This window comes from Podarcis muralis, chromosome 9 (assembly GCF_964188315.1).
Source record: "Podarcis muralis chromosome 9, rPodMur119.hap1.1, whole genome shotgun sequence".
NCBI classification, from domain to species: domain Eukaryota; kingdom Metazoa; phylum Chordata; class Lepidosauria; order Squamata; family Lacertidae; genus Podarcis; species Podarcis muralis.
In genome coordinates this window covers 65872770-65899630 of record NC_135663.1, presented here as the reverse complement: position 1 = coordinate 65899630, position 26861 = coordinate 65872770, and positions in this window count along the sequence as shown.

Below are 26861 nucleotides of genomic sequence, written 5' to 3'. Positions count from 1 at the left end.
TTTGTACCCTCTGCGCTTTCTGTTCTGACACTTTCTGAGCTCTCCATGTCTTTGGACAAGGGGGGTGGATGCTGTCCAGAGACTGTGAATCTGTTAACCCCCTCTCTTCTAGTGTTTCTTCTGCTAGTTGTTCCACATCCAGTATTTCCCAGCTTCTGCCTTCTGAACTATGCCCCTCTGCAAACCACGGTTCTCAATCTATACTGTCCACCTGCTCCTGGGAAGATTCAGGATCAGGTTTGGGGGGAGGAGGTGGCTCCCACCATTCTTCTTCATTGTAGCTCTCCTCAGTGTGGTCTCTGACACTAAGACGGTTGGATGGCATCTTGAACGCCCCATTCTGGCAGCTCCAGGTTGGAACCAAATATATTGAGCTGCTTTCCTTTGGACTACATCACCAAGACCAAGAGGGGGTGTCTTGCCATCTGCGTAGCCTAGGACCTCTATATACACTGCCCAGGTTTGCACCTCAGAGAGGTCACTTTGGTGCTGTTATTGCACCAAAGGTTTGGCTTCACTGCTGGAGGTGCACTCTACTGTTCCTTGAGACAGATGCCAGCAACTACCACTTCCACTCAAGTTTGGTTCTTTCCACAGGATCAGGAACCCTATTTCTCTATGGTTCACTACTACAAAGAAAGAGCTTTACATCTAAGGTAAAAAGTAAAGGTACAGGACCCATGGATAGTTAAGTCCAGTCAAAGGTGACTATGGGGTTGTGGCGCTCATCTCATTTTCAGGCCAAGGGAGCCAGCATTTGTCCACAGACAGCTTTCCGGCCCATGTGGCCTGCATGACTAAGCCACTTCTGGTGCAACAAGACACTGTGACAGAAACCAGAGTGCACGGAAACACTGTTTACCTTCCCGCTGCAGCGGTACCTTTTTATCTACAGTAGTACCTCAGGTTAAGTACTTAATTCATTCCAGAGGTCCGTACTTAACCTGAAACTGTTCTTAACCTGAAGCACCACTTTAGCTAATGGGGCCTCCTGCTGCTGCTGCGCCACCGGACCACAATTTCTGTTCTCATCCTGAAGCAAAGTTCTTAACCCGAGGTAATATTTCTGGGTTAGCGGAGTCTGTAACCTGAAGCGTATGTAACCTGAAGTGTAGTAACCCGAGGTACCACTGTACTTGCACTGGCGTGCTTTCGAACAGCTAGGTTGGCAGGAGTTGGGACAGAGCAACGGGAGCTCATCCCATTGCAGGGATTTGAACCGCCAACCTTCTGATTGGCAAGCCCAAGAGGCTAAGTGGTTTAGACCACAGCACCACCCACATCCCATGTTTACATCTACATGTAGGATCTATGCACATTTTAAGAAGAACACACGGAGGTGGTGGAAGGTAATTAGCATGGGCTAAAGTTTCTGAAAACAAGGAGAGAAAAGGGTGATTTTAATAGAATCAGTGTGTCCTTGGGACAGCAGCAAGGAGGAAAGGATTAACCCATTCCCTGAGTGCAGTGGTTTCAGCATGGATTCCTGGGTGCTATTTGCAATTATAGAAAGATTCACACAGTTTAGGATGTGATGTGTCTAGCATAATGTGCCGCTTTGTCCTGACTTTGGTTGCTACCTCTCCTGACACAAATGGTTTAAAACTAGCAAAAACTTGCATTGCACAGATAGAGAGGGAGGGAGAAACTGTGAGGTTCTGTCAGTTTTTGAATCTCCATGCAAATTTGTTGCTACCTGCTGTGTAAAATATTGTTGACATCAATTTGCAATTGTGATGTTTTCTGCCTGAAGTGACTCAAGGAATTTGCATTATTAAATGGCTGTGTTCCATATATAAAAATATACTTTCCTTTCTTCATGGTTTCTGAAGGAGTGTTCTGTGCTACTTTGCAATCGAGTGCCAGAAGAAGTTGGGCCAAGGAAAGGTAGGATCGATCTTAGCTACATTTTTGTTTCTTCTCAAGTGCATGGCTTTTTTTTTCTTTCTTCCTGGATTTCATTATTCCAGTCTTTCCTCCATACCGCCGAACTTGAGTGTACAGGAAGCTGAACCTGATTATTTGCCTGTCAGGCTCTGTTCAAGTGAAGTGGCCTGAATGGCTGCACAAGCATAGACTCAGGAGGTGGGAATATAGTCCACCTGGACTCTCCGAATAAGTCTATAGCTAAGTGCTGATGTGTGCCAGACAGCAGCTTTTCACTCAGAATTTGGAGTAAATAGAAGGCCAAACTCCACATAGTGTAGGAGATCTGTGTCTACATCCCCTGATTTCTAGATTCAGATGTTTTTGGTAATGTTGCATATCTGTCAGTGGGTCCACTGGGTCTGTGCATGCTATCCTCGCCCCACTGACAGATATGCATTAGGAACACCAAAGTGATCTCTCTGGGGCGCAAGCCAAGGCAGTTTGGACAGAAGTTCTGGATGGTCCAGATGATAAGACTCTTGGCCTCACAAAGGAAAGCAGAGCAATACATTTGGCACCAGCTTGGCTGCAGCAGTTGCCAGAAGGAGGCGTCGAAGGCTTCTTCTTCTTCTTTGGTGATCGCTCGTAGCCCAGTAAGATTGTCTTCCATAAACACTGTCTTAACAGTGAGTCCGTAAGTGACTGTGGAGGCCAATTCTGCATTCACACGTCCTTCCACAGTGGGGCCATTGGTTTCAGGGTGGGAGTTGATCATGGTGAGGGTTTACCAAGCATGCCTTCCTCTTAGCACGTTTCTCCGTTTTGTCCTGAGTTTGAGCATCTTCAAAGCCCATGACACCTTTGGTAAAGGCTGTTCTCCAATTGGAGCACTTGCAGACCAGGGTTTCCCAGTTGTCAGTGTTTATACTACATTTTTTTTGCCATGAGGTATCGAAGGGACAGTTTGTGTAAAATTTACTCCTTAGCCTTAGATGTCCCACAAGGCAGCGAGTATGGATTGTTCCTTGGAGTTTACTCCCAAAGCCTTTCTCCCCTGTCTCAGAGCCTTTGAAGCAAACAAGCGGGAAGATTTGCATGGTCCACAGTCTATGGTAGACCCCTGCATCACAGTCCCTAGGACCCTTCGAGGCTGATGGTGATGATATGCCTTACCTAGGAAAATGTTTTTGTTTTTTTTAATAAAAAAAAGTTCTTAGGGAAAACCACTGGGGGTGGGATCTAATCCTATTCTCTGCTTTTCATTGCCTAGGCCACTTGTCCTGTTAACTACAATGTGCTGTTTTGTATCTAGATCATGAATGGAGTATCAGGAACTGGCAGACGTTCAAGTTTTGGCCACACCAGAAATAATTGGAATTTGTTGTTTGGTCAATTAGTCATGTCTGACTCTTCATGACCCCATGGACCAGAGCGTGCCAGGCACTCCTGTCTTCCACTGCCTCCCACAGTTTTGTCAAATTCATGTTGGTCGCTTCTAAAACACTCTCCAACCATCTCGTCCTATGTTGTCCCCTTCTCATTGTGCCCTAAATCTTACCCAACATCAGAGTTTTTTCCCAGAAAGTCTTCTCTTCTCATGAGGTGGCCAAAGTATTGGAGTCTCGGCTTCAGGATCTGTCCTTCCAGTGAGCACTCAGGGTCGATTTCCTTCAGAATAGATACGTTTGATCTTTTTGCAGTCCATGGGACTCTCAAGAGTCTCCTCCAGCACCACAATTCAAAAGCATCAATTCTCTGGTGATCAACCTTCTTTATTGTCCAGCTCTCACTTCCATACATCACTACTGGGAAAACCATAGCTTTAACTATACGGATCTTTGTCACCAATAACATTTATTCATGGTTATTCATGGATCACTGCCTTGTCGTGGCGAAGGGGCTTGAATAACTCAGAGAAGCTACGAGCAATGCCGTGCAGGGCCACCCAAGATGGACAGGTCATAGTGGAGGATTTAGACTAAATGTGATCCACCTGGAGAAGGAACTGGCAAGCCACTCCAGTATCCCTGCCAAGAAAACTCCATGGACAATAGCAACAGGCCTTTTATATACAGAGATACTATTCCTCTTCCATGAAGTGTTCGTGGTCAATTCTTTGGGAAACCCTTTCCTCCCAATAAATCCACATGGGAATGCTAACATTAATGAAAGCACAGCGCTCTGCTTTTGACCCTTTCGCCACCTCATCAATGTCCTCTTTGGTACTAACACAGATAGACAGCCTTTGATGAATTCTCTGCCGTCTGAGAGAGACAGAAAGTCAATCTGATGTTCTGCTTCCCAATTTTGCAAGATAACAATTAGCGCTAATGGTTTGTCAACAGTTTCCTAGTACAGGGCTCTGCACTGGTGGTCAGGCACTGCCTAGCAGGAACATCAAAATGAAAAGAAGCCGGTGCCTCATCGATGCCATGGGGTCAAACAGAGATCCCAATTCTACAGTAAAGATAGAGAGTGAAGAGTGAGTTTGTCTTCCTTAGAGATATAGATCATGGGATGCAGGGTGGCAAAGCAAGGTCGTTTGAAAGTTCTTGTGAAGTGGAAGTCTTAGAAAAGGCTTTGGGTGGGTCTACACTCATTGCTTTTAACATTAAGAAAGGGTTAAGGAATGGTTTTCGTAACATAGATGGACACATGACATCCTACTTTTAACATTCATAATGCGTTATTAAAATGCGACACCAGAGCAACCAGTAACTGGAATTAAGGAAACAGCGTTCTGATGGAGAAAACAAAGGTAAGAGATGCTTTTAATTTACAGGTATGCCCTGCGACATTTTAGAACAATATATCTAATAGTGTTCTAATAACGTTAAACAGGTCAGTGTAGATCCAGCCGTACTGGAACTTCATATGCAGAAGCTCCATTGAACATGAAGTGAGCGAAAGAGAAACACATGGGTTTTGAACAACACCCATTCATTTCTCTGGGACTTTCAGAGGATTTATAATTCCACCAGCACCCAATCCCACAAAATAGCAGCAATCTACCATAAGCCTAGTGCAACCTTTTTATCTTTTTGAACACAATTAATTTTCCATTTTTCCATTTCCATTGGGCACGACCAAACCCTTCTGTTACTTAAAATAATTTCATAAGCTGCAGCCCCTATGCCTCAGTTGCAAATGACCCTTGTCCTCATGAAAACAACATTTCAAATGGATTGTAGAAGTTGAATTTTTGGGTAGCAGTGATGTAGCCCAGTTGGTCCAGTTTAGGAACAATTTCCCCCTTATGAGGCTTTTGGTCCATGGAAGCCTTCATAAGTTAGCATCAGTAGGGAAGACGAACAAGGCCTTAACAAAACAAAAAAAATTCCTTCCAGTAGCACCTTAAAGACCAACACTGTTGGTCTTTAAGGTGCTACTGGAAGGAATTTTTTTTGTTTTGACTATGGCAGACCAACACGGCTACCTATCTGTAACAAGGCCTTTACAGTGGTGGCTCTGGTTCTGCAGAACTTCTTTCCCAGAGAAATATGCTGTTGCTCATCTTTGCTTGCCTTTCAGGTGCAAGCTTATAACGTGTTGCTTTAACAAAGCTTTTTAAATATGATTTGGCTTCGATTGGTAAATTGTGAGGTTTTGTGTATACACACACACACGTTTATGTTTCTAAGTTTTGGAAAGAAGATTTTAAATATTTTAAATAAGTAAATAAACAAGTTAAACAAACAGGAAACACTTTTCTCTGGAGTAAAGTGTTCTCACTTGCATGTTAAAGGTAAAGGTAAAGGGACCATGACCATTAGGTCCAGTCATGGCCGACTCTGGGGTTGTGGCGCTCATCTCGCTTTACTGGCCGAGGGAGCCGGCGTACAGCTTCCGGGTCATGTGGCCAGCATGACTAAGCCGCTTCAGATGAACCAGAGCAGCACACGGAAACGTCATTTACCTTCCCGCAGAAGGGTACCTATTTATCTACTTGCACTTGACGTACTAGGTTGGCAGGAGCAGGGACCAAGCAACGGGAGCTCACCCCGTCATGGGGATTCAAACCGCCGACCTTCTGATCGGCAAGTCCTAGGCTCTGTGGTTTAACCCACAGTGCCACCTGCGTCCCTTCACTTGCATGTTACGCCTTCCTAAATGTACAGGTGGCTATATATCAAGTTTCTTCTTCTTCCCCCATGCAAGACTTCAACTGAGGGTCTGCTTCAGTCACCATAGACTAGGGAAACTTAAAAAGCGTGTGGAAAAAACCCAGGAATTTTTATGGTGGTCATCATTGTGGAATTCTCTACCAAAAAGAGAATTTTCTTTTTCATTTTCTTTTAAACCATTATTAAAAGAACCCAGTGTAATCCCAGTATAAACTTCTGTATGCCTGTTTGATTGGTTTTTAGGTGTTTTAAGTTTGGATGGTTTAATGCTGATAAATTTCAGAGGGTTACTATATTTATCTGTAGGACTAAAAAACTCAAAGAGACTTGTAGCACCTTACAGACCAGCCAACCCAAATAAATAATGCAAAATAGCTAAAAAATACAGAATAAATAATGTGGAATTGGACATATAATGCAAACTTCCTCGGTTTTCATAATTTATATGGAATCCAGCTTTTCTTCATGGCGGTTTTTTTGTGGGGAGAGGGGCAGAGTTCACAGTAATAAGGTACATTTCAAAAAGCTAACTCAGAAATCTGTAAATTTTGTCCTGTGAAAATAGATATACAATAGATACTGTGATGGGGCATAACAAACCAAGTAGATAGGTTTTTTCCTGAAAGACTAGGAAATGGCAAACGAACATGAGACAAATACTGCATTAGTATTCGTGCAGTATTTTATTGGGATCAGGGTATAACTGTTCCTGGCAATGTACAAGATGTAATGAACATTTCTTTGCCCAAGAGATCCTAGCCCTAAAACTGGGGTCAAGTTGCAATCTGGGGACAGGAATGGCAACAGGTAGACATGAGAGTAACAGGAGAAAAGGAATTTGTATACACACTGGTACTTATTTACATTGTGGGTGTTCCACTGGGCTCTTTTCTCACTCAGATGAGTGGTCAAGGGACAGTAATTAATCACAAAGAAGTTCTGAGATGTTAATTAATCACTTGCAGGCCACCTGCCTTGTCAAATTAAATGAGAATTACAATCCTCGGCTATGTGGAAATCAGGATTTCTTTGCAGCTATTGTATGAAGACTGCTTTGTGAAGAACAGAAAAAAATAGGGAAATGTAAATAAGGGTGTACAACTAGAAGTGGCAGAATCTAGGTCAGGTTGCGCTGGTTTAATATTGTTGTGTTTCCTTTGGGGAATGAGGCACAGTGGAGATTGTGGTGTCTTTAGGATATATGGTTTATTTACACATTTATACAACCTGAGCTTATGATGGAGGGCTTCACAGCATTACAGCATTAGCAAGACCCCAAGAAGTCTTGCTTCTTCCATAGCTGCAGCATTGGAGTCCAACAGAAATCAAACATGCCTCTGTCTTCCAGCTGCCCAGCCAGCAGCCTAGCTTCTAGCTTGGACACACCCAACTCTCAACAACCCTGCCTTTGTCTTTCTAACTGCCTGTGAGTTGAGGCACAGAACAACTTCCTTTCCCCCCTTAATGGCCGGTATTTAGAGGGCCACTACCTCACCAGGTAAAAGCACTGTGGTCTAAACCACTGAGCCTCTTGGGCTTGCCGATCAGAAGGTCGGCGGTTCAAATCCCTGTGATGGAGTGAGCTCCCATTGCTCTGTCCCAGCTCCTGCCAACCTAGCAGTTTGAAAGCATGCCAGTGCAAGTAGATAAATAGGTACCACTGTGGCAGGAAGGTAAACAACGTTTCCGTGTGCCTTGGTTTCCATCACAGTGTCCCGATGCACCAGAAGCGGTTTAGTCATGCTGGCTACGTGACCCAGAAAGCTGTCTGTGGACAAACGCCAGCTCATTTGGCCTGAAAGCGAGATGAGCGCCACTACCCCATGTTCGTATTTGACTGGACTTAACCATCCAGGGGTCATTTACCTTTTTACCTCGCCAGGATGCTAGCCTAGCCGTTCCAAGAATCAAATCTGTGCTGGATCCAGGAATTAGAAAGGGACTGAAGTATGCATCCTATCTACCCCCCCCCAAAAAACCCCGCATAGTAATATAAAGGAGAGTGGATGTGTTTAAAGGGCTTCAGAAGAGGGGCACACACATGCTTTCCATCCTAAATTTAAGTGTGTTCACCAGCTACAAGATTTGCCCTGTATCCTCTGTCACTGGGAAGCAACCCAATCTGTTTCCTCAACTTGTTATTCAGGTCTGAATCAGAGCCTGCTAAATATGAATCTCTTTCCTCCCATTGACTACAACGGGGAATCTAAACATAGCTATAACTCTTTTCCTTTCTTACAAGTGGGTGAAATTTTCAAGCAAAGGATCCACTCTAGAATCCCCTCTACCAAATTGCAGGCAGATCCACCCAGGGGTGGTTGTGCAGGGAAACTTTGATTTTTTTTAATAAAAAAAACCTTTACATATTAATTTATGCCAGAATTGGTTGCGATTTGCAGGCATGGTTGTCCCTTGTGAAGGGGTGAAGTCTGTCAGCTGTCGGAACAATTGATGCAGTGGATCTCTCACAGGGCAGAAGGGAGCAGGTTAAATCAAGATCACTTGGGTAAGTGAATATTAATAACCTGGCTATAAACGACACAACTGGAACGTTACTCAAGTAGGGTTAGTTTAGTGAGTCGGTAGAGACAGACAGACATAGAGGGAGGAGGGGGGAAACTTCCATAAAAATGTTAATGTTCCTAGAGGACCATAATTCAACGTAATGAAAACCAAAGAGATGAGGATGAAACTTTGGACTAGCAAGTTAAATGCGGGCAGAAGAAAACAATGGGGAAAGAATAATAAAAAAAGAACAATTAGGCATGCACAGGCAGAAGTGGGTGGCATCTTAAGAAAGGTTTGCACAAACCTAAGGAAAAATAAGAGAAAACAAATGAAATGAAAATTTTTATAGAAAACAGAAAAGCCTTAGAATACAAAGGAGGAAATAAATCACACGCAAACCCTACAACTGAACTGAGAGAGGGGGAAAGTGAAATGCCCCTATAATTCAAACTCGCCTAAAGTTTTTCAAACTAAAAAGCAGGACAATTTTTGGATTGTGGGAGACTGTTTTATGAATTGGTCATATCAAGCCTTTTTTATTATTTCTCCCCTTTCTTTTCAATGTTACCCCTTGTTTTAAGAAATGTTTGACAAATGTTTGACCGCAGTTTGGTCAAACTCATGCTGGTAGCTTCGAGAACACTGTCCAACCATCTCGTCCTCTGTCATCCTCTTCTCCTTGTGCCCTCCATCTTTCCCAACATCAGGGTCTTTTCCAGGGAGTCTTCCAGGGTGGCCAAAGTATTGGAGTCTCAGCTTCAGGATCTGTCCTTCCAGTGAGCACTCAGGGCTGATTTCCTTAAGAATGGAGAGGTTTGATCTTCTTGCAGTCCATGGGCCTCTCAAGAGTCTCCTCCAGCACCATAATTCAAAAGCATCAATTCTTTGGCGATCAGCCTTCTTTGTGGTCCAGCTCTCACTTTCATACATCGCTACTGGGAAAACCATATATGGACATTTGTTGACAAGGTGGTGTCTCTGCTTTTTAAGATGCTGTCTAGGTTTGAACCTTATGAATAGGCACATGCAAAAATGGACACAGACCAGAAATAGACTGATCTGTCCATCACCATCAATGACCTTGAATGTTATTCCAAGTTATAATCCTTAATTAGTACATATGTTTGCCTTTGAGTTTTGAGATGGTTAAATAAATTATGAATGTTTACTTAGTTTACTTTGTGGTTGTAGTAGCGAGCAGTGTGTTCCACAGATTATCCTAACGTGTTACATGGATCCCTCAATCGAAAAGTGTTAAAAGCAACCATCTTAGGCAATAAATATATATCCAGTAAAAAGCAGAGATGGCAGAAACTTTGAAGGCCTTGTCTTAGGAAAGTCAAGGTGGCCAGAAACCAAGCAAGGCTGCGTTTTACATATGAAATGGAACCTATCAGCCAGAATCAACAAATTTTTGTTGCCAGGAAACTATTGTGAAGTATTATGTGCTATAGTTGATGGTGGCTTTTGACTCAGTTGTCTAAGAGCAGATGAACTATCACAATATATACAGCCCTGGTGACAAATATGCTCTTCTGTCCCTTTTCCTTCCAAACTTTTGAAAAGATCTAAGCCCAATATTATTTACTTTGCTTCAAATTGCATCAGTTATGAGTCCCCGCACTTGGTCCTCCTTGAGGATCAATAGACAATTTGGAAAGTGCCTGTAATTTATTCATCAGGCATTTCACACATGCTGAAGGCAAATTACACCAAGGAACAAAAAGCCTGTATCAGTATTGATCCATATTTTGTAATGATATCCAGCCTATTAAGAAATGAGCCAACAATGACTTTTTTGAAAGCAAACTCATCACTGAAGCCATGGGACAAAAGTAAAATCCTAATGAAGCCAATATGAATAGCTTCGGCTGGAAATGTTCAATGTCTATAAAGTTTTTGGTTTTCAAAAACGTATTCTTCAGCCTATAACACATTATCTTAGAGTTCTGGTTACCAATGATATTTATCGCAAATTTGCCTCATATTCAGAATTGCTGGGTGGAAAAAGTTTCTCTCTGAGGTCAAGATAAAAAGTGAAGAAGATTGCCACAATCAGGCTTCAAGAAAGTTTGTCTGGCCTTAGTAGTCAACTAAAATGTTGTGGTTGCCAGGATGCTACCTCTTCTCCAAAGAGTGGGTTGTATCCAATATACTTTATATATATAATTTTTATTAAATTTCCTGTTTTACAATTTAGAATATTCATTTAAACAACCTTAAAATGTCAGTGACTTCCCTTCTTCCCTTTGCATGGTTCATTTTGCATATCATAAATCCTTGCATATTTTACATAAACTAAACCATCCAGTATTCCAATATTACATCTATCAAAACTTCTTTACGCTGTTGAATTTATCTTAATGCTGCCAACGTTTTCAAGTGTACACAATTTTCCTCCATTTATTCAATAAACAGTCTACTTTAAACGTATGCTCTTCTTGTTCTCTTATTCTATATGTTAAATCTAAGTTGCCATTCTTCTTTAGTTGGGACCTCGCTCATTTTGCATTTTGGGGCTAACAAAACAAGGACCACAGTAGTGGCATACATAAATAACCTTTTTTGACACCTGGGAATTTCCATCTGAAATATTCCCAACAAAAAAGGACTCTGGTTTTTGGGGAAAGTACTTTTAAACATTTTTTTTCAATTCATTGTGGATCATTTCCCAATACTCTTTTAGCCTTTTATGGGTCCACCATATATGCAAGAACATTCCCTCAACCTCCTTGCATCTCCCGCACTTATCTGATTCAGTCTTTTAGCAAGCTTAAAAGGTAAAGGTGAAGGACCTCTGACAGTTAAGTCCAGTCGCGAACGACTCTGGGGTTGCGGAGCTCAACTCACTCTACTGGCCGAGGGAGCCAACGTTTGTCCGCAGACAGTTTTTCCGGGTCATGTGGCCAGGATGACTAAGCCACTTCTGGCGAAACCAGAGCAGCGCACAGAAACGCCGTTTACCCTCCCGCTGGAGTGGTACCTATTTATCTACTTGCACTTTGACGTGCTTTTGAACTGCTAGGTTGACAGGAGCAGGGACCGAGCAACGGGAGCTCACCCTGTCGTGGGGAATCAAACTGCCAACCTTCCGACTGGCAAGCCCAAGTGGCTCAGTGGTTTAGACCACAGCACCACCAGTGTTAAATACCATCTGTAAATCATTTTCAAGTAGTTCTCCTTCAAAGAATGACATGCTGTAAACTTCAGATCACTCTTCCAATTATACAGTATACTTTATGTTAGACACACAGTGCAAGGTGAGGGACAATATCCCACCATGGAATCAGGCTGTGCTACTGAGTCATTCCAGCTCACTTAGAAGCACAACACAAAAACTAGCTACAAATTTATTCCCCGGGTCATGCTGGGCCTGTAAGAACTTTCAAACTTTCAAATGAAACACAATGATTTCACATTATACAGTCCCCAACTGCTAGGCAATGGAGTCTGGATGAACATTACTATACATATCTGCATTAGTTGTGCATGTGGGAAGATTTCTTCTGTGCATGGATCTATCTTATTGGATCAGGATGAATGTGCCTTAACTAAAGCTGCAAGGTTTAATTCATTCAAAAACTAGTTTAATCAACTAAGGCTTTGGTGGATTAACTCATGGGAGAAATGTTTAATTGATGCACGCATATTTTAATCAGTAGGCATAAAGCTGAATTGAACATGTTTGCTTTTTGAAATGAATGTGTTACTGGAATAGGAAATGAAAAGGAAAATGTTGAAGATGGCTCTGTTATCTAGTAATTAGTGTGCTTTTGAAATTTCCCTCTTCCAAATGTCTCCCTGGATTATGGAGTTCTGAATTTTCAAGTCTTGTATATGTTTATGAAAATGAAATGAATGATTTAGAAAATCTCAATTGTTAGGATTGTTGTAAATCTGCAGTTTCCCCACAACTTTCAGTTCATACTGGGTTCTCTCTCTCTCTCTCTCTTTCTTAACGTATACATTTTTGAAGCAATTGAACACACCATTTCATTATGATTCATTTGTAGGGGGTTCTACTAATGTGCGTATACACTTCCATGAATTGATAAACACCACAAGAAAGCAATCTGGATGTTATTGTGTGTAGTGTTGAATTAAGATTCTTTTGTGTGGTGTTTCATCAGTCCATGTGTGTGCACTGAAAAAACATTGCACAAAAAACCCTTGAGGAAATCATAGTTGTCAGCAATCAGAATATATCATTCTACCTGAGGAGCCTTTCTGTGTTCATACCAAGAGGTATCTCACAATTATCAGCACAAGGCTTTTTTCCAGCTGGAACCTGCTGGAATAGTTCTAGCACCTCTCAGTTAGGTGCCATTGCCATTATAAGAAAACAAGGGAGGTGATCATGGTGAGTTCTGGTACCTTTTTTTCTAGAAAAATAGCCCCAACGTCACTGCTTTCCTTCTTGCAAACTGTCCTCCAAACTCTATTAAAAGATGAGTAGCAGCCATCTCACCAGTCCTTGCCACCAATGCCACCTGCTGCTTGAAGATTCCAATCTTTAAATTGAGGTGAGCTACAGGAAAGCTGATGGGACGCGGGTGGCACTATGGGTTAAACCACAGAGCCTAGGGCTTGCCGATCAGAAGGTCGGTGGTTCAAATCCCCACAATGGGGTGAGCTCCCGTTGCTCGGTCCCTGCTCCTGCCAACCTAGCAGTTCAAAAGCACGTCAAAGTGCAAGTAGATTAATAGGTACCGCTTCAGCGGGAAGGTAAACGGCGTTTCCGTGCGCTGCTCTGGTTCACTTAGTCATGCTGGCCACATGACCCGGAAGCTGTACGCCGGCTCCCTCGGCCAATAAAACGAGATGAGCACCTCAACCCCAGAGTCGTCCGCGACTGGACCTAATGGTCGGGGGTCCCTTTACCTTTACAGGAAAGCTGTGATACTTTTGGCAACCCCAATGACTGCAACTAAGGGCAAAATGTGTGTGCAAATCAGACTGCAACTTGCATTCTACAGATGGTTGTACATTAACTGAGAGCCAGTGTGGTGTAGTGGTTAAGAGCGGTAGTCTCATAATCTGGGGTACCGGGTTCACGTCTCCGCTCCTCCACCTGCAGCTGCTGGGTGACCTTGGGCCAGTCACACTTCTCTGAAGTCTCTCAGCCCCACTCACCTCACAGAGTGTTTGTTGTGGGGGAGGAAGGGAAAGGAGAATGTTAGCCGCTTTGAGACTCCCTAAAGGGAGTGAAAGGCGGGATATCAAATCCAAACTTTTCTTCTTCTTCTTCTAACACCCTGAGGCTGTGATCCCATGTACAGTTGCATGAGAGTAAGCCCTGTTAAGGTTGGTGGGCTTACTTCTGAGAAGACACATTATAACATTGTACTGTAAGATACGTTAGTGCAGCTGTGTAGATCTTTCATGTCGATACGATAATTTCAATATTTTTTGTATCACATCTCCCCTTCTGGTGATCCTTTATTGCAGTGTTCTGCCTTCCTGATGAGACGGCAGGTTGTGATGTCACTCCAGTGCTGCAATCAATGAACATTTTGGGTTTGAATGGCAAGAGAAATTACACACTTCTCTGATCTAAAAGCCACAGAAAATATATATCTTCCATAGGGGCTAAAGGAGCAAGGTTTCTCTATCCTTTCCCTTACAAGTTGGGATGCTTGTTTTGTTTTTTCATGAGTTGAATAGCGCTACTCAGTTAAATAGATGGCACCCTTTCTTAAGGGTTTAATCTTCTGTTGGCATTTATGTCTACTGTTTAGTAATCAAAACAGATATGCACTAGTTCTGCCTCTTTTGAGAGTTGCCTAGAGATAAGGAAACTCTCAAGCAACACACGGACTGGAATTAAACCTGAAAGTTGCAGTTGGCTATTATTCTCTGTGGAAGTTGGCTGGCACGCTAGTTCTGGTATCTCATTGTTGAAAGCCACATATGTGTTGCATTGTTAATTAGAGTGGCCAATTAGTTCAGTGCCAATAAGTGCCAATACAGTGGTACTTTTGTTCTCAAATGCCTTGGTACTCAAACAACTTGGAACCCAAACACTGCAAACACGGAAGTAAGTGTTCCAGTTTTCAAACTTTTTTCAGAATCCAAACGTGTTCCGTTTTGAGTGCCACACTTCCGATTTGAGTGTTACGCTTCCAATTTGAGTGCCACTCTTCCATTTTGAGTGTTCTGCTGAGGTCTGTCGGTTTTTGTTATTTATTTTATGTTTTTGTTCTTGCATTTCTTTTTTGTGACTGTGTGGAACCCAGTTCAGCTACTGATTGATTGATTGATTGTGTGACTGCAGTACATTGTTTATTGCTTTCATTTTATGGATCAGTGGTCTCGTTAGATAGTAAGATTCATGTTAAATTGCTGTTTTAGGGGTTGTTTTTAAAAGTCTCAAGCGGATTGATCTGTTTTGCATTACTTTCTATGGGAAAGCGCGCCTTGGTTTTGGAACGCTTTGGTTTTGGAACGGACTTCCGGAACGAATTAAGTTTGAGAACCAAGGTACCACTGTATAGACTTCAGTGGGACTGTAACCCACTGCTCAAGTTACAAGAAGGATTGTCTGAATGCTGAGAGAGAAAATACCTTAGCATGAAAAGAAAATAGTCAGTGACTTGTTTGAAGACAGTGCTATCATGGAGCCATTCACAGAAACTTGAACTTATAAGTAGAGGCAAACCTGATGGCAATCATAAACCCAATCACAAAATTCAAGTTCTGTTCTGTTCAATTCATGTGGTACTTTCCTTTCCCCAGAGCAGTCAGCAAGGAGATAAAGCAAAACGTGGATTTTCTTTCCATAAATGATTTGGAGTCCTCAAGTGTGATCATTTGTGTTGCAGACCTGCTCAAATTGCAGCTTGCCCAACTGAACAATGTCTACACTCCCGTGCATTTTCACTACTAAGTGATTGACGACCTCTCTCTTTTTGGTAGAAATCGCAGGAGGTTGATTGAATTCCTGGCAAACCATAGTGGCTGGTGGTCTTGCATTTGGCTTGGTAAATCACAAATTGTTTGGGCCTCTGTGTGGCCTGGCAACTGCCTTGTCAGAAAGCAACAGATTTAAGTGGCTGTAAAAAGTCAAACACAAATGATCGCAGAACCTCTGGTACAGCTAGCGTTATTTTATATAAGCTGTAAGGCATTGCACCTTTCTGCACTTTCCCCCCATGTTCACTGGCTGGCTTTCTACTTTTCCTCCATTACATGCATTTGCTGAAATGTTCAGAAAAGAATGGTCAGCAAATAAACAAGCGAACCAATTACAGCTCTTTCAGCTGTGAAATGCAGAGGGCCCCAGAGACAAATCAGGACTCAGCCCTGCTCCCACCGAAGCTATAAAATCTGCCTGCCGTTTTAGATATGTCTCCAAAGGGGAACAAATCCCAGCAGCTGCTTTTAAAATGCTGAGACTGAAAAGCTTTCTCCTCCCTGGGAGTTAGGAATGCACATGCTCAAATATGCTCTTCAAAGCTAGAATAAGGCATTTGCAAATGTTTTGAATGACACATAGAGCCCCCTTTTTACAGTTGGAGCAATTGAACCATCTGATTAATGCCATTACAGACAGGTGTGTGTGGGGAAAAAATATCCTTTTCTTTCCTTGGCTATTTCTGCTTTCTCGCAGGAGACCTGAGAGACAGGAGACAATGTCCTCCATATTGCGCGTCGAGGTCCCCCAGGCCACCTCAATAACTCACAGTACACACATCAATTTTTGTTTAAGGTTTTTGGCATGAATTTGGCCACAACTTTATTTAAATACACACACGTGAATGGTTGCTTAGGCATTGGTTATGACTATCTGTCCTTGCCCCAGGGACAGAACTGACCTCCAGATTCCAGCGGAAGCCAGTCAGGGAGAACCATATTGGGGAGAAATGAAGTTGGACATCAGTCCCTCATCTCTCACCCTCATGCCCCCTGGGGCTTGCACGGCCCAAGTCCGATGCCAGGGACTAGAACGAAAGGGATGGCAAGCCCCTGGATTCCTTTAACGGAATTCTCTTTCCGCACCACCATTGGAGGGGTAGGCACTTACCCCTCCACCAACCAATTTTAACCAATGCCTAACCGCCAACCTTACAAGTTGTGAGGATTTGCTACGCAGTAGGCAAAAACCAAATGGCAACAGCCAATCAGCAAAATGGACAGAATTCCTACCAGGCCCCTGCCCCTAGGCAGACGACCCCATGACAGGCATAGCAAGGTCAGAGGACAACGAACGCCCCCCCCCTTTTCAGGGAGGGTGGGCGGGTGATCCGGTGCATGCAGCCCAAGAGAAGGCCCCAGGCTGCGAGCCCTGTATTTAAGACCTCTGACCCCTTCCACACTTTAGCAACATAACATTCTCCCCAGCAACACTCCTTGCCCAATCACAGCATGTGGCCAATTTGCCCAACAACAGTGGGGTGGCCTTTTTGGCCCCCACCTCAACACGTGCTCTCTGTTATGGAGGACACGCTTTACACTTCTACATGCAAGTGAGTGTGTGCATTCACCTTTTTAGGGTGGAAAGGGGTGTGATCAATCTGGGAAACCTTTGTTGAAGCAGACCCCTTGGCTTCCTCTGATGACCTTGCAAGTAACTAAGATGGTCTTCAGCTGTAATAGGAAAATTCCTGGGCTCACTTGGATGACCAAACAAAGACACCAGCCAGGAATATAGGAGCAAAACAGCAGCCAATAGGCCAGATCTTTTATTTATTCAAGAGACTGTTGCAACAGAACTTCCACCCACCACATAGGAGAAGCAGGAAGAAGCCCTGAACAAAAGGACACTTTTACTTTTATAAGTTTCCCCTTTCCCCCACAACACCTTTGGCAAAGCATCATACATACATCATAGATGTGTCATACATATGTCACAAACAGGGAGGGTTGGTTTTTTTTGGCAGAAACTGGTTCATCAGGATTGTCCCCAACATCCCCTGCCCACCACCATACACCCATCAAGTGATACAATAGGAATATTTACAAGTTCCTGGTTTTCCGGTCAGATAATCACACCCCTTTGTCCTGACCGAGGACCTAATCCATGGGTAGGCAAACTAAGGCCTGGGGGCCGGATCCAGCCCAATCGCCTTCTAAATCCCGCCTGCAGACGGTCCGTGAATCAGCGTGTTTTCACATGAGTAGAATGTGTGCTTTTATTTAAAATGCATCTCTGGGTTATTTGTGGGGCATAGGAATTCATTCATTTCCCCCTCAAAAAATATAGTCCGGCCCCCCACAAGGTCTGAGGGACAGTGGACCGGCCCCCTGCTGAAAACGTTTGCTGACCCCTGAGTCCTAATCCATTCCTGGATGGTTTGCCATTGTTCATGGGCTGACTGCCTGTCTAACACCCATTTGCCAGGATGCCAGTGATTATCTCTTGTGCAAGAGGTTGCTGTGTACATGATCCCAGGTTTCAGGGATTATGGCTGTCCATATCCCAGACTCCCCCCTTGGTAGCCATTCCTTTCCTGAACAGAACAAAGTTGGAATGGCACAAATCCATACTTGTGCAATTTTATATGACTTTCTAAAGTTTCCCCAGTGAGCCAGTACAATGGTACCTCTGGTTACGTACTTAATTCGCTCTGGATGTCCGTTCTTAACCTGAAACTGTTTTTAACCTGAAGCACCACTTTAGCTAATGGGGCTTCCCGCTGCCGCCGCACCGCTGGAGCACGATTTCTGTTCTTATCCTGAAGCAAAGTTCTTAACCTAAGGTACTATTTCTGGGTTAGAGGAATCTGTAACCTGAAGTGTATGTAACCTGAAGTGTCTGTAACCCGAGGTACCACTGTACATGGATACATTTTTCAGTGAATTGTTGCATTTGGTAATGTGCAGCAGAGACCCTTTGAATAGAGATAGAAAGAAACTGTGATGAAGTGTTTCGTGGGGACATTTGCAGGAGTGATTGTGTTGAGTTTGGTAGTCGGGGTGTGTGTGTATGATGTCTGCTGGAGGGTCAACCCCCCCCCAACTTTACATAAATTCCTGTAACACAACAAAGGACAATTTCCTTATAAAAGGGGTTCCAAATGGTATTATGAATTGATTGATTGGTTGTTTTTATTATTAGTAGTAATTAATTAATTTCATTTATGGGTTGTTTCCTATGAAGCATCTTGAAGCAATCTGCAATATAGCCACATGTATAAAAACAGTCAAAAGCAATTGCACATTAAACAGCTTTCAGAAACAACTATAAGTATAAAATTTTTTAGAACAACAACAGATAGCGTAAAATCTGTTCAGATCCAAGACGGACGCCGACTTCAATAAAGATTTTAGAAGGTTTATTGAAAGAGGAACATCTTTAGCAGGTACCAAAAAGTCAATAGAAAACACTAACAACTCTTACAGAACACACTCCATTCACATACATGGGGAATGAAAAAGGGCTGCATTTCAGAAACCCTTTCATATGTGTGTGAGGGCACTTGTTCCCCACTGAAGAACTTATTGATCCAAAGGCTAGCACAAGAAGCAAATGCTACTTCCACATTATGGGATGTACAAAAGTGCCTCCATCCATTCCAACAGTCATTCACACTTTCACCTGCAATTGGTTTACTTTGCACAAGACTTTCTTCCATTTCGTTGTCTGATTATGAGCAAATATACCTAATTTTTTATGTTTATTAAAGTGCACAACAGACATGCATATCCCAGCCTTCAACAGATATTTACAAATCAGTTGCTTCCCCTGTGTGTTCCCTTTCAAAGAAAATGAATTGCCAGAGGGGTAGCTCTGTTTGTTTTTTCACAGCCAAGACAAGAAAGAGTCTTGTGGGAACTTAAGCACAAGGTAAAGCCATTTATAGCTACAATTCTAACCATATCTACTCAGAAGTAAGAGCCATTCAATTCAGTGGAGCTTATTCTCAGGTAAGTAGGGTTACTTACCTGAGCATATCTGCTCATTTAAACACATATAAGTGTTTATATCTGCTCATTTAAACACATATAAGTCCTTTTTTATTGCAACAGTTTTTCCATAAATGTGTATCTTGCAGAGAAGATTGCCATGTCTCCGTGTTTCTACTGAAACACAATGCTCAAGTTAATTTCCATTTTAAATATTTGCAGTAAACATAATTTTGTGTTTGGCAGCTTTCAAATTCCTTTTGTACCAATGCATTCCTGAAAAAGAACAATAATGAATTATCTGTTTCAACTGAATTTAGAAACCCATGAGATTTGGTTGCAAGGTCACTTTTCTAACCCCATCTACATGGTAACAAGTCCCATCGAAACCCACAAGACTTACTTCTGAGTAGACATGGCTAGGATTGCAGTCCTACGAACAACTTAGACAATCAACACATGACACTTCATAAAAAGAAAAGCGATGAGGCACCTGTCAGGACAGCAGCAATTAGGCATAAATTAATATGTAAATAGGGACGCGGGTGGCGCTGTGGGTAAAAGCCTCAGCGCCTAGGGCTTGCCGATTGAAAGGTCGGCGGTTTGAATCCCCGCGGCGGGGTGCGCATCCGTTGCTCGGTCCCAGCGCCTGCCAACCTAGCAGTTCGAAAGCACCCCTGGGTGCAAGTAGATAAATAGGGACCGCTTACTAGCGGGAAGGTAAACGGCATTTCCGTGTGTGGCTCTGGCTCGCCAGAGCAGCGATGTCACGCTGGCCATGTGACCCGGAAGTGTCTCCGGACAGCGCCGGCCCCCGGCCTCTTGAGTGAGGTGGGCGCACAACCCTAGAGTCTGTCAAGACTGGCCCGTACGGGCAGGGGTACCTTTACCTTTAATATGCAAATAATGTTCATTGCAAAACAATTTGCATATCTATTTATATATAATGCACACATAATGTGTGCGTGTTGGGGAAAAAAAGTTATTTTGTTGTAGCAAAGCAAGGAAGGAAACATTCGTTGCAAGAAGCGGTGTTGTGATTGAGGGTGGACAGAGGGAAATCCTCTTGATAGATTCTAACAGCCCTGCTCTGTATCAAGAGAGCCCCACTCAAGATATAGATGCATAGTCTCACACGCCTGTCTCAGTGACATCCATGCTGGCTTAGTCACCTTCACAGAATGGAAGATGGCAAGATCCCCAAGGATGTGCTCTGCGAAGAGCTGGCTTCAGGCACCAGGCCCATTGGCTGACCAATTCTGTGTTACAAAGATGTCTGCGAACATGACATGGAGGCTGGGAACATCAACCTCGCCCTGTGGGAATCCCCTGCAGAGCCTGGAGACGGTATTGCAGATATTAATATTGCACAGCTTGAAGCCATCTGATAAACAAAAACGGACTCCTCTTGGAATAAAAATGGTCCAATCCCAAAACATGGTTTCAAAGCTTGACTAATAGAACTTTTTTATAAACAGAACACAAAACAAATAACGATGCCTCCAGATAGTTTCATAATGTATTATGCTTGTCCGAGCATAGGCTCATCTTCTTACAAATATGAAAAAACTCCAAACAGACCTGAAATCAAATGTATTTCTCAGCACACAGACTCCAGCCTTGAGCTGTTTTCTCTCCTGTAGAGACTTTGTTAGCATACCTTTGTCCTATGGTAGCCTGAGATCAAAGGACTCCCTCAAAATGGTGATTTGCAACTGAATAACTCTTCCATGTGATCTAAAGTTAAGCACCATGTGAGAGAACCAGCAGAGAACATCCTAAGTTAATTACCAATTGTTACTTAGAGAGCTCTTCTTAGCTTCAATGGAATTTCCCAGGCCCCTTTAGCATATACAGAGTTATTTTCCATTTCCATGTACAATTCAACAATTACACTTAACAGACAGACAATCAGGTCATGCATCCATAGCATGGACCACTGGGAGGAGCACAGTGAGAAGAAACACCATGGTGTATCTGCAGCAGCTCAAACAGATGCCTTCATCTTTCCTGGCTGAAACAAAACATGTCTGTCTCGTATCAGTCTCACAGCCACAGCAGGTGCTGTAATCTCTGACTGTTGACCCCAGAGGCATCCTCCTCCATTGTTACCAGATACAGGTGGATGCCAACCATGTGTATATACAATGACCTAAGGACAAAACTAGTGACAATGTTGATGTGCCTGCAGTAAATTGAGGATGCTGTTTCAGCAGGAGGGAACGTGCTGTTTTGCCTTGGGAACAAATTCCCTTCGATTATCATAGCATTTGTGTTTTAAGGTGATGGTTTCCTACCTGAACATGTGGCCATATTTGTAGAACGATGCTTGGCCATTCGCATTTTGAGTTTAAATGACTCAGAGCACTGAAACATGCTGATGCTTTCTGTTCTATTATCAGACAATGGTCAGCCACTTTTCATGGTAATTTAACAGGGAAATATTGGCAGGTAGAATGTGATCGTAATCAAAGAGTGGCTTAGAGAATCTTAGTAGTAGGCCCTGACTGCTATTGATGCAGAATGTGACATTTTGCAGGTTTTAAAAATGTAACCGGGGACCATTTTTAGAATTCAGTACGCTTCTCGTGGTCTTGTGGTCTCTTTGCAAACAACAAATAGAAGACCGACGGTATACATGTGTACTGCCCTGCCTCCCATAAGATGTACATTGGACCTCCTTAAAAAGGTAAAGGTAAAGGAACCCCTGACCATTAGGTCCAGTCGTGACCGACTCTGGGGTTGCGGCGCCCATCTCACTTTATTGGCCAAGGGAGCAAGCGTACAGCTTCCAGGTCATGTGGCCAGCATGACTAAGCCGCTTCTGGCGAACCAGAGCAGCGCATGGAAACGCCGTTTACCTTCCCGCCAGAGCGGTACCTATTAATCTACTTGCACTTTGATGTGCTTTCGAACTGCTAGGTTGGCAGGAGCAGGGACCAAGCACGGGAGCTCACCCCGTCATGGGGATTCAAACCGCCAACCTTCTGATCGGCAAGTCCTAGGCTCTGTGGTTTAACCCACAGTGCGCCCCTTGGACCTCCCTAGCCTAGGTTAAATTCATTACTTCAAAAAAAAGTGATCACACTGCCCCAAGGCTGGCAGCAGGACATGGTGGCTTTGTAACTCTTAGGGTCCAGGCCATTAATAGACCCATCTGCTCAGAGCCAGTGATCTCCTGCTTGTTTCTTGTTTGGGGCACTCTGAGGTATAACCTCAGTTAAAGTCCACATTTGGTGCTATGGTCTAAACCACTGAGCCTCTTGGGCTTGCTGAGCAGAAGGTCAGCGGTTCGAATCTCCGTGATGAGGTGAGTTCCCGTTGCTCTGTCCCAGCTCCTGCCAACCTAGCAGTTCGAAAGCACACCAGTGCAAGTAGATAAATAGGTACCACTGCGTCGGGAAGGTAAAAGGCGTTTCCGTGCACTCTGGCACTCGTCACAGTCCTCTGTGCGCCAGTAGCAGTTTAGTCATGCTGGCCACATGACCTGGAAAACTGTCTGTGGACAAACTCCAGCTCCCTCAGCTTGAATGAGAGATGAGTGCCGCAACCCCATAGTCACCTTTGACTGGACTTAACCATCCAGGGGTCCTTTACCCTTTTACCTTTTGTCCAGGATAGAGGAGATAGGGTACCCCAGGGTGTCACAACAATTTGGTTAATGCTTTGATTTTAATTGTTTGAACTCTGTAAGTCACTTAGAATACCGTATATCTTCAGCTATTCAAAAAGAATGAGCAAACCCAGCCACTGAGTTACTTCACAAACCATCTTAGGAATGTAGTCAGATAAATCAAATAAACAAGGGATATTCGGTGTTATGTTGAAGGGGGTGCCAGGAAACATGGAATTATGTTCATATGTGGTGGGAGTGTAAATATGTTTTTTTAAATTGGCAAAGGGTGTTTAAGGAGATAACAGAAATCACTGGGTTAAAGCTGACCAAAAGTCCAGATTATTATCAATTTACAGTGGGGTGGAAGGTTCACAGGCTCTGAAGGCCTTGCCCACAAATTTATTGACAGCTGCACAAATTATTATATAGCCAGGAAGTGGAAGGGGCAAGCAGAAGATAAAATGGAAGAATGGTATAAAGAAGTGTGGGATATAGCTATTAATGATAAATTAACATGTGCCATTAAGGTAAGATGGGGAATACACAGGAGAAATGATTCTGAGGAGATATGGAAGGTGTTTGTAGAATTTGTACCGTTAAAACAGAAAGGGGTCAAACCATCACAAGAGGTGTTGAAATTTTGGGAGGTTGGATAGTTACAATGGAATGGTCTCAGTGGTGGGGTGCACATTTTTATTCTTATTTATTTATGATGATTACTTTCTAAATGAATGAATGAATGTAGTTGTGCATTTCAGCCAGGATAGTTTCAGAAACCTTCCCAGTGGGTCTTACCTATGATCTACAGAGAAAGGTGAGACTCAGGGGTTTAAAAGCACCCACACACACCCCTTTCATGACAAGCTGCCTTGAAAACATCAACCACCTCTTTTTATTCTTTTCTCCACTAGTGCTAACTGTTCCTCCAATACCCTGCTTATAATTTTATTCCATATTAAACATGGGGAACTGGGGGGATAAACTCTAGACACATCTATTTATCCATCTTCAACTGCATCCATTTAGAGGCAAATTATCTCACTGCATTTATAAATGAAGTAATTAGAACTCTAATGAGTATAATTGTGGACACAAATAACTGTGCATCATGGTAATTAAACGTGCTGGGCCTGGTTCTTAGTTGTTTCAATTAGCACAAGTTCCATTCTGCACAGCCGACCTGCTTAAAAGCTTCCAGAATGTACCGAACCTCCCCCCCCCCCTAAAAAAGGGCAACTTACATATGGTAGTATAATTTCAGTACAGTATGCTTACTTACCCCCGAGCTTTCTCGGAATATGTTTACATTACTTAAATAATTAAATCTGCATTACTGCATTACTTCCACTCTGTGCTTTCTTTGTGGTAATGTATTTTAAAAATACAAAGCTTATTGAGCATAACGTGGCAAGCAGTTTTCTGAAAATGTCTACATTGGATTCTAAAAGGCTATTTTATGTCAGGAGCTGACCACTCCTTCTGCTGGGAGGGGTTAACCTGTGATGGTGGACTCCGAGTTTCATCAGATCCAGCCAGTAGGACTGGAGCTTCAGTCATAAAACACTTACATAGCAGCGTTTCTCAAACTTGGGTCTCCAGATGTGGCTGGACCATAGCTGTCAACCGTCCCTTATTTGGCGGGAAACTCCCTTATCCCAGCCCCGTGTCCCGCTGCTGTCCCTTATTGATGATGTCCCTTAAATTTCCCGGGTTTCATGCTCGCCCGGCTTGGGAGGGAAGCAGCGGCTTGGGGTCCTCCGCCGCAAGAGAGAGAGCGCGCTGGCGTCGTCGTCCTGGCGCGAGGAGTTCCATTGGCCCTTCCCTCCCCGAGAGAGAGGGGGAAGGGAGAGAGACTCTTGCCCATGCAGCCCACAAGCCCGGAGGCGGCAGCGGTGGCGGCAGCTGAGGAGGTGGCCTGAGAGAGGAGGAAGAGGAGGGAATGGGGAGGGATGCAGAAGGGCAGCGCTTCAGCGGCCGCCTCCATGCCACAACTGCCTCATGCCAGATTGACAGCATCTGTCAATCCTACCAACGTATGTAACTCTTTACAATAGCAAAATCCCTTATTTGGGCTGCTGGTCCCTTATTTTTGCGGCTGCTGGTCCCTTATTTTCAAATCTGTAAGTTGACAGCTATAGGCTGGACTAAAGGTAAAAGGTAAAGGTACCCCTGCCCGTACGGGCCAGTCTTGCCAGACTCTAGGGTTGTGCGCCCATCTCACTCTATAGGCCGGGGGCCAGCGCTGTCCGCAGACACTTCCGGGTCACGTGGCCAGCGTGACAAGCTGCATCTGGCGAGCCAGAGCAGCACACGGAACGCCGTTTACCTTCCCGCTAGTAAGCGGTCCCTATTTATCTACTTGCACCCGGGAGTGCTTTCGAACTGCTAGGTTGGCAGGCGATAGGCTGGACTACAACCCCCATAATCCCCAGTTAGCAGGTCCGGTGGTCAAGGATGATGGGAGTTGTAGTCCAACCACAGCTGGAAAACCACATCTGAGAAACACTGGTCTTAAGGAGGGGATCCACAACTGGACTGAGATCTGCAACGGGTACATGAGCATATTTAGCTTCTAGTGCTTTTTAAGGAGAAAGGTAGAGGTAAAGAAAAAGGAGTGAGCTGAAGAAAGTGACAGTGGAAGACTATTTTACATCTAGGGTAAGGTTCAGTTAGCTGGACTTTCAATGCAATTGTTGTGGGAATGTTTCGGGATGCAGGGGAGGATATGTTGGGAGATGCCAGGGAGACAAAGTCCATCATGACTCCACGTCACCTCCGGACGTCCATCGATCTCCCGCAGACATGCAGTATCAGCAATTAGCGACACGAGCTCCAGAAATAGCTTGCCACATTCCAGAGCTGATGCACGCTCTATCAGCAGATAATGCACAGCGAAAGATGCATGCAGGAGAGCATTATTTACAAGTTTTATTCAGCGTTGGTCAGAACAAAGAAAACATGACTGCCTGCTTCGGTGTCTACAGGCACAGAGAGAGAAACGAAAGCATAGACACAACAGAAACATCCTGTGAACAGGAAATACGCAGACTCTGTGACTCACAAAGCCTGCTCCCCTTTTAAGGTGGAACGGAAATATCCTAACAGGATATACTGTCTAAGATATCCTATCCCAACTTGTCTTTACAAGTTCAACAAAATCAGCAGAGTTAACATTCCCCCTTTTTTTAAACACACGCACAGCAGAAAGCTTACTCAGACTCGTTAGAGTCTCTATAAATATGTCCTGGTATTTTCCCCGTTTAATCCCTCCTAAAATAAGATGCTACACAGTCTTCTGTAAAGTATAAAACGTTTACTCACAAGTAATAATCTGTTCACACAAAGGTTCCCAGAAGACAGACTTAAAAGGTTAGAACATAGTTTAAATGTGGTGAACTATCTCCTTATGGGAGAAAGCCCCCCTTTTCTTCTCTTGGCCTGAAGCCAAGGGTGCATCTTAGTAGCGCTGTTGTTAAGATGGCATCGATAGAGACAAGATGGTTGGCAGCCTGTGCTTCTAGTTCTTTTCTACTTCTTGAGAGGCCACGCCCATCTCAAGTTACACATAGGAAGTTTCATCTCAGTCCTGGAAAGCAGGAACATCTGGCTGGAGGACTGAGACAACCTTCATGTCTACTCTAGCAATCTTGTGTTTGATTGCACCTGATTCTTACACCCCACAATTGTATACATTATCTAGATGTAAATAACATTCACTGGTGGAGGAACGGGAGTGCAGAGGGAGGGGACCATCCCCAGCACCACTATTCTGGTAGGATGCCATCGCGGCAGCCCCCCAGACACGTGCTGTGTATCCCCCATGCGCCACGCCCCCAGAACACGTGCCATGCCCCTGCGGGCAGTGCACCACGTCCTCGGGATATGCGCCACACCCCTGG